The sequence below is a fragment of the Falco punctatus genome (genome assembly GCF_963210335.1).
Source record: "Falco punctatus genome assembly, chromosome: 9".
NCBI lineage: Eukaryota > Metazoa > Chordata > Aves > Falconiformes > Falconidae > Falco > Falco punctatus.
Window position 1 is genome coordinate 9,686,726 of NC_137589.1, and position 13,056 is coordinate 9,699,781.

Here is a 13,056-nt window from a genome sequence, read left to right on the forward strand (position 1 = left end):
GGAGAGAAAAGGAGATATTGAAGAAGACAGAGAACAACAGAGGGAAACATGTGCTTCTGGATATTGCAAAGATCTCTAAACTTCACTACAAGACGTTACCAGCACGCTCATCTGTTTCATGTTAGGTATCGTAAGCAACTTATCTTTGCAGTACCATAATGCAAAATTTTCTTAAAGAAGCAAAGGTCCCTTTCTTGCAAATGCTCACACATTTCCTCGTTCCTGCAGTTCTCATCAGGCTGCAGTTCTGTGCTGTCCTGCAAATTGTTCGGTTATTACTTGCTCAAAACTGACTTCAGTTAAAATTACTGTAAGAAAACATTAGACTCTTTGTGACCTGAAAAACAGTGGTTTCATTTTCTTCCTTTACCTCTCTTCAGTATTTCATTCCTAGCAGTCATTACGTTCCTGTGATAAAACCAAAGCTCAATATTAATGTACTATATTCTGGAATACATCTCACAACCAACCATCACATGTTGGTGCTTACTTCCAGCTTACGTAGCATTACTATTGTTAGCTGATTGTATCTCTTTATGTTTGCTCAGTCGGGTTTTCCAACCAAGGATGTATTTTCAGACATCTGAATATGTTCATGATTTTTCTCATAACATCATCTTTTAATGCTACTTTTCTTAGCTTGTACATGTTTTCTTAAAGTATAGAAAGACTATTAACATACTTCAAGTTCTGCTCCCCCACAGGTCAGGATTTGGCCCCTTGTCTGACGGTCTGTCTTGCAACAGAGCTAGGACCGAAAGAAGGGAATGTTACACCTAATGCACTTTTCAGGTTTATTCATTTATTTTCAGCTGTCCTCCAACCACAGTAGGTAAGCAGTTTTAAATTCAAGAAATAGCTCAAGGTGTCAAATGGAGGAAGGAAAGACGAGCCAGTAGGGACAAAATTTTCCACGGCTGAAGAGCACTGGATGAAGCGGTGGTGTTGGTCCTTCTGAGCAGCAGCGATCCCCGGCTGAGTTCCCTCCGATCCCACAGCCTGCATTTCCAAGGCCAACAGTCCCCGCACAGGACTTGTTCTCCCCACCATTCCTCATGCAAGAAGCCCTGTTCACATCCCTGGCTGCACACGTGGGTTCTGTCAATACACAAAGTGGCTGATACGTGAGAAAGGTGAGAGGTCTGTTTGCTAAAATTTGTAATTGATCACAAGAGGATGTGGGGAAGTTCTGTGTCAGTCCTTAAATCAGAGCTGGCCACCTCTCAGAAAGGGACAGCCCAGTTCTGCTAGGAGTGGGCGGGGTTGATACAGAAATTATGGGGCAAAATAATTGTATGGCTGCTTTTATGCAGTAGATCAGATTAAAGGTTGGTCTCTTAACCTCGCATTTTTTAACCTGAGGAGGAGGGTATGGAAGCCCACAGGCATACATGGTAACCTGTAGCTGGGTACTAACTCTTTATTTTATTCTATTTTGCAGGGCTATGCATCTATGGGCAGAGCTATCATCCTGCCTCCCAAGTACCTGTTCAGGAAGAGATCTTAAAATGCATTGTTTCAAGTAAAAAACATTCAGTTCTTTGCTTCCAGCAGCAGCTGATGCAGTAGGAGAGCACGACCCACACTTAGTTTATGGACCAGTTTGGCCACACAGCTTGCTAGGTAAGGTACAGCATCAAAACACTTATACTGGTGCTGGGAATATTGCTACGGATTGTGCTCACTGAACCATGTTATACCAGCTGCATCCATGTCAGAGGAGCATGTCCAAGACTAGTTATGGGTAACAAGGCTCTATTTGAGGGGGAAAATGAGACCAGAGTGAGATTTACGGCAATTTCAAGTGCAGAATATGCAGTATGAACAGATGAGCCCCAGAGAACGGTAAGGTGCTTGTTACATACAAATATTTTCAGAGGAGGAGGAAAAAACCCAGAAAATAACAGAATGAACTATAATATATACACTTTTTCTAAGTAGAGCCTTTCTGCATTTCCCATGGGATTCAGTTGAATGGGGGAAGATTAAAAAAAGAGACGAGCAGAAACTGCTTGCAACACAGAACAAACCTTGAGTGCCAAGAACACGCTCCAGATTTTTTTTAAAGATGCCTGCCTCTTATCTCAGCCCTGATTCATCACAGTTCACTCCCAGAATTATTCAGAATTCAAGGACCTTGCTCCTATGGGGTTAATGGGTTACATTCAGCATTGAAACCCATGACACAAATAGCTGCTTAATTATTCAGTCCAGACTGGGTCTAGTGGTTAATGGAAATAAAAATAGCAACAGCAACAATTACATTGTTTTATGTTTTGTAGGTGAAATGAGTTTTTCTTTTAACTGCATAATCCAGGACGTGCGCAGGGAGGAGGGGGCCCATACAGAGGAGGGGTTGTGCTGCTTGTGACACAAAAGATTAGCATGCCCATGACTGAAGAGGAGGAAAAGGAAAACACTGCCATAAAAGTGACAGTAGAGGTGAAGAATTGTGGTGAATGTGTAATGCACCACTGAAAAGACGCAGGAGAAAACATACCAAACTGAAAGTCTTATCATATCTATCCTGCTATTCCAAAGCAGGAATTAATTTGAAGGGAAGAAGCTGCTGCTCTCATTGGCTCACATCACTTGTTCATAAACACAGGCGAGAAAAATGCTAAAGTGATACGATTAGCATAATTACTATCTTTGTTCAAAAGATGCGGTGGTTTTCCACCCTGAATTTTGTTCAAGCAGCCATGGTGGCTAGTACCAATCAGCAGCTAATGGCACGTACTGCAGCTACTCCGGGAGCAAACGCTGTAAATCTCATGCTTCAAATGCGCCAGCCACCCTGGATGTCAGAGCACATTACAAACACAGGAGCACCTAGCCAGCGTTCCTGTTACAAGGAATTTGTGTGTAGCTGACCAAAGGTACAGCATCAAAACAATCCTGGCAAACCCACGCCACCCCGACAGCAGGCAAACCCAACTTAGAATCAGTGGGGCTAAATGTAGCGTTTCTGCAAAGGGTCAGACTTAACATGTACTTAATTGAGCCCTGTTTTGAAAGCATGCTGTGGCAGTAGGGTGGAAATAGGCAGGCCAGAGAAACAAACACGATCATTTTAAGCCCAAATCATCACCAAATGCAACACTGCTGTGTGAAGGGGATGTCAAATTAGGGTAATCTCTCCAAAGCCCCACCAGCATCCTGCCTTGCTGCAGCTGCCCAGGGGATGAGCTAGGACAGGGCTTCCCTGGCTGCGGGAGGCTGTAAAGCCCTGGTTAAACAGGTATGTTTTGCATTTGGATAATGCTTAAAGCAAAGCAGGTTAAATGACTCCTTCAGCTGATGACACTTAGCAGTCCTGGTACTCGTCTCTTGCCTTTTGGCTCCGATTTGCTGTGGTAACCAGTCTGCTGCAGCACAAGGGGGAGTTAAGCCAAAGCCTTTAACTTTTTTTTTTTTGTCTTTAAAAAAAAAAAAATCTTTCTCCTGTAAAGGACCCAAGTCAGAGCTATTTAAAAGACTGTTTGGGTTTGAGTTCTGAGTCACCTCCAGTTTTCTATTCCTTGCTCCTGTTCCCCTCCCCCCTTTATTTTTCATCGTATCATTGCAAAAGAGGGGAGCAAAAGGAGAAAAAAAAAAAAAAAAGAGTAATGGAAAAGATGTTAGGATAGCCATATACTTGGTTTTGTCTCTTTCTGTAAACATTTGAAAAAGCTGGGGTTCTTTCTTGAAGTTTTGGGCTGTATCCCTTGTTTTTTTCACCATGGTATTTCATACCGGTCAGATGAAGGTAAATATTGGGATTAATTGGGAATAAAAGGGCAGCAGTGTGTTTTTCATAAAATTTAATGTAAAGGCTTCATTGTCAGCCTTATATTGAAGGGAAGCTAGAGCGTGATCATTTTGTGTTCAGCACAGAAGATCAAGGGTTACCACCTGCATGCCACTAGAACTAAGGGATTGTTCTGCAAGTGACAGTGGAGGAAAGGGAGTTTTGTGCTTGTCTCAGCCAAGGCAAAGGGGTTCTGTGCAAATGATGCTCGAGGAAAAGGATATGACTGCATATGACGTGGAGATGAGAGGTCATTGTACACACGTCATGCAAGGAGTGGGGCAGTGTGACACAGGGCAGAAAGGATTCTTTGAAAGGCAGAAAGAAAATGAGAAAGAGAAGAGGGACTACAATTGTGTGAGTGTGGCTGGAAGTACAAGGTTTCTTACGGGCAAAAACAAATAAAGAAGGAAAGAAATGGCTGTTTCCTAGGTAAAGAAGTACAGCTTGTTCTACAACCAAGCACTTAAATTTTTCAGGCAAAACAGAGCACTGTGCCACCCATTCATTTAAAGATATACACTATTTTCACAAATACTTTGAGCAATAATTGAATAATGGTATCTCGGAGAGATACTTTGTCATCTCAGTCTCAGCTCTCCAACAGACTAGTTGACTCCCGCTTAAGGGACCTTGTCCCTCTAATGAAAAGTAAGTGCCTCACATATCACCATACCCTTCTCAGGAAATAAGAATATTGTTCCCAGAATAAACCACTGGTGAGACTGGGTGCAACACACAAGTACTGCAGGTCTTCTGGGCGTACTGTGCTTTTCTTCTTGGTTAGGAATCCCAGTCTCCCAGCTCTAAGGCAGATGGTTCTTATCTATATATGAATAGAAAGCAGTGCAAGCCTAGGTGGATGATTTTTTTGTTGTCATGTCCTTTAAAAAAAAAAAATAAATAGTTGCATTTTGGCTCCAGAAGAAAAAATATGCATGAAATAAAAGGTATTCACTTTCCTTGTGGCACCAGGGAGAAGTGTTTCAGGCGTTGTTTCTATGCAAACAGAGATTTACATTTCCACATCGCGGCAGCAACCAAACCCCAACTTTGGCTGAGCTTTTGTAAGACATTTTAGGTAACAGAATGTGTTTGGGGTTAGGGCTGTGGTGCACTGCATCGTTTTTGTACCATGAGAAAGGAGAAGCAATGTGAAAATAGGAATTATTTCTACCGTTATGCCAGTTTCTGGTTCAAGACTTCCCAGTTATTTTGGACTTCGTTTTCACACGAGGATCCTGACATCCGGTTACTCGTAGCATGTCACTCTCAACGGCAGTGCAACACTTTGTACCAGGAACTGCATTTCAGAGAAGGTGAAGCCAGGGTCAAACGCATTCCTGCTAATTGTACCGATTGCAGGAGAGTTATTCCATGATAGAATTTGCTCTCCGATGTTAAAGGGGGTAGCTAGCTGCTAATTGCTTTTAAGGAGGACGTATCGTTCCCTGCCCAAGCGCATCAGGCACACGGGCACCTGCGCACGGGAGATAAACGCTGCTCATCTTTGGCGGGAGTGTGGCATGTGGGGAGGGTGTGCGGGTCACACTGTGCGAGGGCTTGGAGGGGGATGCACAAGCAGCCTGCAATGGAAAGCGGATTTCTGTATGTCCATTCATTTTGCACTCTTGGTACCAACTTTGTAGAAGAAATCTACTATATTGATCTGATTTCTTCAAAGCTGCCACACGTGCAGTGGCATGGCCACTGGCTCATTTCTGCCGCGTTTCTACAACACTGACTCCCCTCAGGCTCCACAAAGCCTACATCTATTACCATGATCCCACCAGGCACCATATAGTTTTCCTTCCTGATCTGACTTTTTCTCATCATTTTCCCATTTATCATATCCGTAATCTCTCTGTGAGTTGCAAAATTCACATTTAGGGCAAAGAGAGACACACAAGGTCTAGTTTGTGCAGAATATCACAGCAGTCCTGGCTCATTAACGTGCAATGTCACAAGGACAGCCAAACTCTGCCCCTCCGCTATGATTTATGATTTGGTATGTCAGAGTAAGCCTCAGCTTCTGATCCTGTTTCAATTATTTCCTTTTTTCCACTTTCCCCAGAAATCCTTGCCCCCCCAAACCTTTCCTACTCAGAGTTCCAAGTTCTGAAAGCTGCCTGGAACCGTATCTCATTTTGTAAATATTTCTGTTGGCTGAGCCATCCTGCACCTTACTGCTGGGAAGAGTGCAGCCCTGCAGAGGAGGGGTAATTGCCTGGGGTTTCTGAAGGTTTGCCAGCTCCCTACATGAGGACATTCATGGGGAAGATCTAGGAGGATGTATTTGCTAAACTTTGTCCAGTTCGGGATGAAATTCATGAACTTAGAAACTAGACAGCCATTTGCAACCACCCGCCTGGTTTGCAGAGCTCTTACTAGTGGCCACCTTAGGATAAAGACAAGGCTGCAGTCTGTCTTGTTTTAAGAATTATTCTACCCTTGCAGGGAAAGTCAGAGGCTGTAAAGATTTTGGCTGACAAAAGTTGTGTTCTGAGTTCTTTGGGAGGATGTAGCAAAGCTGTCAGACCAATTTTCTGTGTAGAGCTCCAGCTGATGCTTGCCTGTGCCTGCTGCTGCTCACTGCTGGTGCAGGCTCCCAGTTGAAGCTCTTGGGGTTTGAGAGGGTGCAACTCCTCATGCTGCAAGTACACTCTTTGATACGTCTTTGCTGAATGAGACCATGAAGGAGGGAGGAAATTGCCCTACCAACTGAAGCTTAGCAGATCTGGTTCACAGCTTGGCAAAGTCAGTGGGAGGTTTTCCACTGGCCTCAAGAAGAAAGGAACCGGGCATAAGGACCAACGCGAGCACTGTAATTCTGTCACATGCAAAGGAAAAGATGGAGAAACACCAGCTAAGAATCGGATTCTGAATGATACGTGTCGAATTTGAAACATGCTTGTAACAGGGAAAGGTTATCTGAAAGTAACTGAAATAATTTCTTCTAAAACAATTTATTTAAGGTTCTTCAAAGCACCCACAATGCCATTTGCAGCCATTCCCCTGTGCCAGTGTGGGCGCCCTGAGCTCAGGCTTCAGGACACATTTCCCAGGAGGCAGGCAGTAGCTGTGGAGAAAGCTTTGCCCTGGAATCAGGAGAAACTCAAAGTTTTCACCTTGAGCTTGGTTAGTTTAGAATGAGTCAGTGTTGACTTGAACCTGGTATCTATAAGTCAAGTCAACATAATCCTCTCAAATGAAAAATGTGATCACCGACCACATGCAAGCAGCATCAGCTCTGCGTTACGAGCAAAGTGACAAACTATTTGAGGCGACATTTCTGGTGCTACGCCAGGGCACCCATAGCTGGGGAAAAGTGGTGGGCACCGGCCCCATGGTGGCTGGGGGTCGAGGATGGGAATCATTTAGCTTATCATTAGGTCCACCCTTTACCAACACTTCTTCCCCAGGTAGAAACTGCAAGGGCAAGCAGCAGTATGGCTGTTTTCCTGTTAGGTAAATGCCTAACAAGGTGTTTGCTTGCAAAGGAGCTGAGCGTGACCTAATTAATGGTGATGCGGTGGCACAGAGTTCTTCCCTGACTTTGCTCTTCCCACAGGCTGGGATTTTGCAACCCAAGGTTTCAGTCCAGACCCACCGTTCCAAAAGACATTTGAAAGCAAGGCAGAGGGGAATAATTTTCTCGTTAACTCATCTGTGTTGTGAGTTTGATTCTGTTTTCTCTGTTAAAGATGATGAAATTGCTAACCCCAGCAGCTCCCTGCCCTTCATTTAGGGATTAGTGACTTCATCAACACAAGCAGAACAAGTAGAGAGGGCTGAACTTAGATCTTGGCAAGTTCAAAGCCTCCCAGTCCGAGATGAGAAAGCAAGGAAACACTCACAGCAGTGACAGTATTTCAGTCTTTTACACAATGAAGGGACCTACAAGCTAACGATAAAGGCTTGGGAGCCAATCAGCCAAGCCTGGTGTAAATCTGGTATTCTTCCGATTCAAACCACGGGAAAGGGGCAAACAAGGAAGATCCTTGGTGGCAAATATGACTAGATGAAGCAAACAGTAAAGACTCTCCTGTAACTGCAGTGCATCACGCAACTAGTTTCTTAACAGCTTCACCATTCAGCCGGCCTCTTCCCTGGCACAGTGCCGTGCTGGGCAAATAAATCAGTTTTACAGGCACGACTGTCAGCCAGGACTGCAGCTCCAGACCTCTGAAGATGAGCTGGAAGGCTCCGTTGAAAGGGAGAAGGAAGAGAGGCTGAATAGGTAGGTGGAAACAGGCCAGTGAGGAGAGGAAGATGCAGCCAAATAGCACTGGATTCGTAGCCGGGGATACCCACGAGCCCCTACAGAACAGCAGGGCTTGCCAAAAGCTGTTTGCAAGCAAAGGCCTTCCTATCTCTGGCCCTGTCATTGAGATTAAACGGGATCATTGGGAATAACAGTGAAGTGGAATGCACAGTTAATTAGAGAAATCAACGAACCCGAGTGATTGGGAGGGGGCAAACCATTAAGATCCAGCTCCTGCCGCCCCTACTCAGCAGCGTTTCCGACCGCCGGCGTTGCGCGGGGCTGGCAGGGCAGGGTGGCCTTTTGTGGATGCTGCTTTGCACGTGGAAGTGCTGTGAAGGGAGCGAGGCGCAGGCTGCCCTGCTCACCTGGAAGCCGCCACCTTCAGAAACGAGAGCAGTTCCTAGGAAAGGAAGCGATGGCTCAGCCCCGCGGCAAGCCCAAAACTGTGCGGCTCTAGGGTTAGGCGCAGACGAGCATGGTCACAATGCACGGGCACGCTGGGCTCTGAAAGAAAGCAGGATAAAATAAAAATCCTGTTGGCGGGTGGGTGGGTTTTGTTTTGTTTTTCACAGCAGTGTTGCTTTTGGAAGCTGGCTGCAAATTGTTTGACAGAATCTTTTTTGCCTGTAGATATCATTTTGACAAAAAAATGTACCACCACATATGTCAATTATGGGGGGAAAATCGCAGCAGAGGTTTTTCTGAAATGTTTTGGGGTTTATTTCTATATTGTCATTCAGTGTTTATTTTCTCTCGTATGATTTTAGAAAGTGTAGAGCAGAAAAGTGAAAGCACTTAACTCCTGACTGAATCAACGCAAACAGTGCCGACGTTTCATTACACTGGGCATTTTCACTTCATTTTCTTTTCGGTTTATCATATGCTGAAATTAAAAAAATTATTTTTCCTGGACAGCTGTGTTACTTAGTACTTAGGTAACTCTAGGAAAATGTCCACTGACTTCATACAAGCAGATTTAAAATGGGGGCCAGACTATTTTAGGTGCTTACAGGCAGGGAAGCAGAGTTGGTACTTTCTGTAAATACATGCAAGAGCTGACTGGCAAAAACATGAAGTTTTGCATTAAGTAACCCTGTAAGTCTGTTTGGGTTGTGGTTGTGGGGTTTGGGAGGGAGAGAGATGAAAATTAACCGGTAAAATGCTTCACAAAAATAGTGTGTTGAATTGAAGCAAGAAAAGAAATTATTTAAATTCTTTGGAAAAACTTGACTATGTAATGTGCCTTATAGCTCCCCTAGAACACTGGGGAAAGGAAGGAAATTTCTTGCAACAACATTTTGGGATTAACCGAGCTATTTTGCCCAAGGCATGATTTAAGGTACTTTTTTATTTAACACAATTGGCGTAACTGTTTGCATAAGAAATCCTACTCCACAACTATTTCTAGTGTAATACCACTGAAGTCAGCGAGTTTGCACCAAGGATGAATTTGCTCTCATCCTGTTTTCTTCACTGTATTTGCCTTGGAAATGAGAATTACCCACAATTAGTTATTTGTCAGGTCAAAAAAATTTTGTACCACTTTGAAAAAACATTAAAAGCTGATTGCAAGAGTTCCCACTCAGGTCAACCTAAAGCAGCGCAACAGTCGTGACCATTTCAATTGATACTTCCAGATGAAATGATCTGGCCTGCAAACCAGCTGAATTAAAAAAAAACAAAAACAAACAAACAAAAAAAAAACAAACCTCAAAATAATGTAGTATTTGCATATCAATACCTAATTTCTCCACTTGAACCCCTGCAGTGGAACTACCAGCAGCTCGTAATCCAGACCCCGACATACTCCTGACACTACGCTTTGTACCCTGCGTTTGGCTTCGGTGGGAACACCCTGAGGCTCTCTGAAGGTGAGGCACTCACCCTGTCTTGTGGCAATTATTGTTTCTTTCTCGGAATCAAAAGTGTATTTTTTTTAACAAGTGAAAAAGAAAATATATTGCTCTACAAATAAAGCTAAAGACTTATGAAGACTTTTCAGTATTGCTGAGATGCTGTTAAACTCATCTGTAGATGTAAAGATATTTTAGGATAAAAGAAAAGTTTAATTTACTGGAAGAAACAGACCTACCCTTTAAAACTGAGCCAGTGTTCTGTGTAACGCTGATCATTTTCAAATTATACCTGATAAAAATACAGTTGTAAATTATTTTTAAATATTTAGCTGTATGTTCTTACTTTTAATTAAAATTTCCCACATTCTGACACGTTCTGACCAGCGATACTGAAATCAAATCCACAGGGAGTTAGAACTCTTCACAACAGCCCTGATCCAGAATCCATCAAGCCTTACAGTTTTTGGGGTGGGTTTTTTGCTGTGGGTTTTTTTTTTTCCATACCTAGAAGGCAAAGATAGTCATCACAAGAACCAACCACACAGACTGAGATTTTGATCTTATTTACAACAGTATAAATCAAAGTAACTTCAGTGAGGCCAAGGGAGTTGCTCCGGATTTATGCTCATCAGTGTAACAAATATAAAACATGGATTAGTGCCAGTTAGGACATCGCTTGACTATTTTTTCACTGAAAACATAGTGGAAGTTTTTTCATTTGCAAAAATAAAATTTCTACTCTTTTTCATGCATCTTCAGTGAATTGTATATTAAATTTTGAACAGAATTCCCCCTTTCTAAGGAAAAAAAAAATTATATTTTTACAAAGAACTCCATCTACCTGAAAGCTGTTTCCTTTAGGAAAACTGTTCTTATGGAAATTTTCTGACCTGATTTAAAGTCAAACTCATAATTCATACAAATAAGACGCTGCTCAGCAGATGTTCAGGAAAGAGCAAGCCAGTGAGCAAGCACGCACGCATCCCCATGTGGTTACGCTTGAGCTTCTTGGTGTAGAAAACAGGAAGGATGGGGCAGTAGCTAAGATGGTAGGAGAGCTATGAAAGTAATTGGGGTTTAAGTCAGTAGTGCACCCAATTTTTATTTCCAGGAAAATAAAACCACACCAAATTTCATTTCAGATTAAATAAACCAGTACCATTTTGTCTCCTTAAGGAAAAATTCCTGAGCATCCTTCACCCTGGTTGTTGGGAAGTCTAGCTCCTTTTTAAATGGAAAATGAGAATTTTTAATGTTAGAAAACATTGAACCACATAGCTGTAACTATTCATGAAGTTTGAACTGAATTTTGTAGATCTGGAACTGCCTTTCACAGTGAGTGAGCTGATTGCACGGGAGGAATCTGAACCTGAGGAAGACTCCGAAACCTCAGCTGGGGGTCAGGCTCACTGCAACTGAGGATAAGTCACCTAGGCCAGACCCTCACAGCTGTCTGGCCCCCAGCAAAAGCCATATTTTGAAGATCTCAGCCACAGTGTCTCTGTATTAATTCTACAATTGTATCACTGGACATGTATGTGAGGGAGTGGCTGAATTAAGGTATCTGCCCAAATCTAAAGAGCAAAGCCCCAGCCAGATGCTGGGCTTTCTTCACTGGAAACAGCGCAGGCAACACCTGGCAGTATTTCCACGTAGACAAACCCCTTTCTCTCTTTCCCCCAAAACACAGGCTTTCCTACAGAATATTAAAACCCGTTGTTTTCCCATGTTGTGTCTAATTCCCCTCTTCTTTTCTAGGTGCAAGGACCAACACCACACAGGGTCAGATCCTTCTCTGCCCTGCAGCCTTGCTCTGTATGCTGCTGGGGACAGCGGCCGGGCAGCGTTCCTGACGGATGAAGGGCTGTTGTCCATGGATGTGGATGGATGGGCCCTGCTCCTGCTCTGCCCAGTGGCCTCTAAACACTCCCAGCTCATGGGAAATGGCAAGAACCACTGAATTTCAGCCATTGATCCCCTCCCCTCCCTCCTTCCCTCTTTTCTCCTTCTTTCTGTCCACTTGGCTGGCCGTGGGCAAGCTTTGCCCCCAGCTCCCAGTGCTGGGGGCGGGGGAGGTGGGTGCAGGCTGGTTCAGGTTAACGGCACGGGCTTTCTGTGAACAAAACTCTTTAAAACACAAAAATAAGTAAAATCAAGCAGCTGTAGCTACTGTCAGAGCAGTGGCTGAGTGCATCTGCTTTTTCTCACCTCCAAAGCAAATCAATATGGCTTTAAATGATTTCCCTGATGCCTGGATTTCTTACCTCACGCCACTGTTAGCCCAGCCACAAACTGCCTGGTCATTCCTACCTCCTCTTTTCAGTCTCTCTCCCCTGGCCGCTTCTCATTGCCTTCTCTTAAAAATGCATACAAAATACTCACTGGAGCAGCTCGGTTTTGCTCGTGTGTCGTTGTCGCACACAGGCACATTCGCCACCGCTTGCAGCCACACACACACTCACCACGGTGCCTCAATGCACGCACTGCCCAGCTGTATCTCCATCCCTCTCCCCGTGCACACTGCCTGGCTCATCACTGTCTCAGCAGCATCTGCTTTTCAGGGGTTTTTCTTCTGATGCTGCAGTTAGTGAGGAAACACTTGTGTTTACTTGCAACTCTGTCACAGATATTAATGCTTTAATAAAAAAATAAAATTATTCAATCTCTTGAATTCTGGGGGGGGGGTGGGGGGGTGGTGTCTTTCCCCCATGCCGCTCTGCCCCCCTTGGGGCAGGCATATTTGAGTGTAAACCGATCACCAGTGCTAAAAATAAAAGACTTCCACGCGGATAAACCCATGCTTTGGGAACTGCCCCATTTTTCTAGATCCTGCCTAATCTTGGATTTGGGTTGTTCAGAACACAAGGTATGGCTAAGGGTATAAAAAGCCCTCAGAAATCCTTATGCACCATCTGAGTATATTGACGTTCGAGCGACACGCAGAGAGGAACCCGCAGTCCGTCAGTGCAGCCGCTGGCGCAGGAGTCCCCTGAATCCCCTTATCACTTCAGCGGTGCGCACAAACACATTAGCTGCTTATTCCAGCAGAACCCTCAGCTTACAAAGCCAAACTGCTGCTGCCAGATTCATCACCTTGTTCTTATTTATTTATTTTCACCATGTATTACTCTCCCACTTAATTT

The 13,056-nt window shown here is 44.0% G+C and overlaps 1 long non-coding RNA gene across 1 annotated transcript in view; it reads left to right on the forward strand.

Moving 5' to 3' along the window:
• LOC308069138 overlaps nt 1-13,056 on the forward strand; it is a 143,669-nt gene that overhangs the window by 103,054 nt on the left and 27,559 nt on the right. The window contains exon 4 of the long non-coding RNA XR_013930292.1: nt 1-13,056. This exon is cut by the window's right edge and continues 27,559 nt beyond it. This is a non-coding gene — a long non-coding RNA (uncharacterized lncRNA).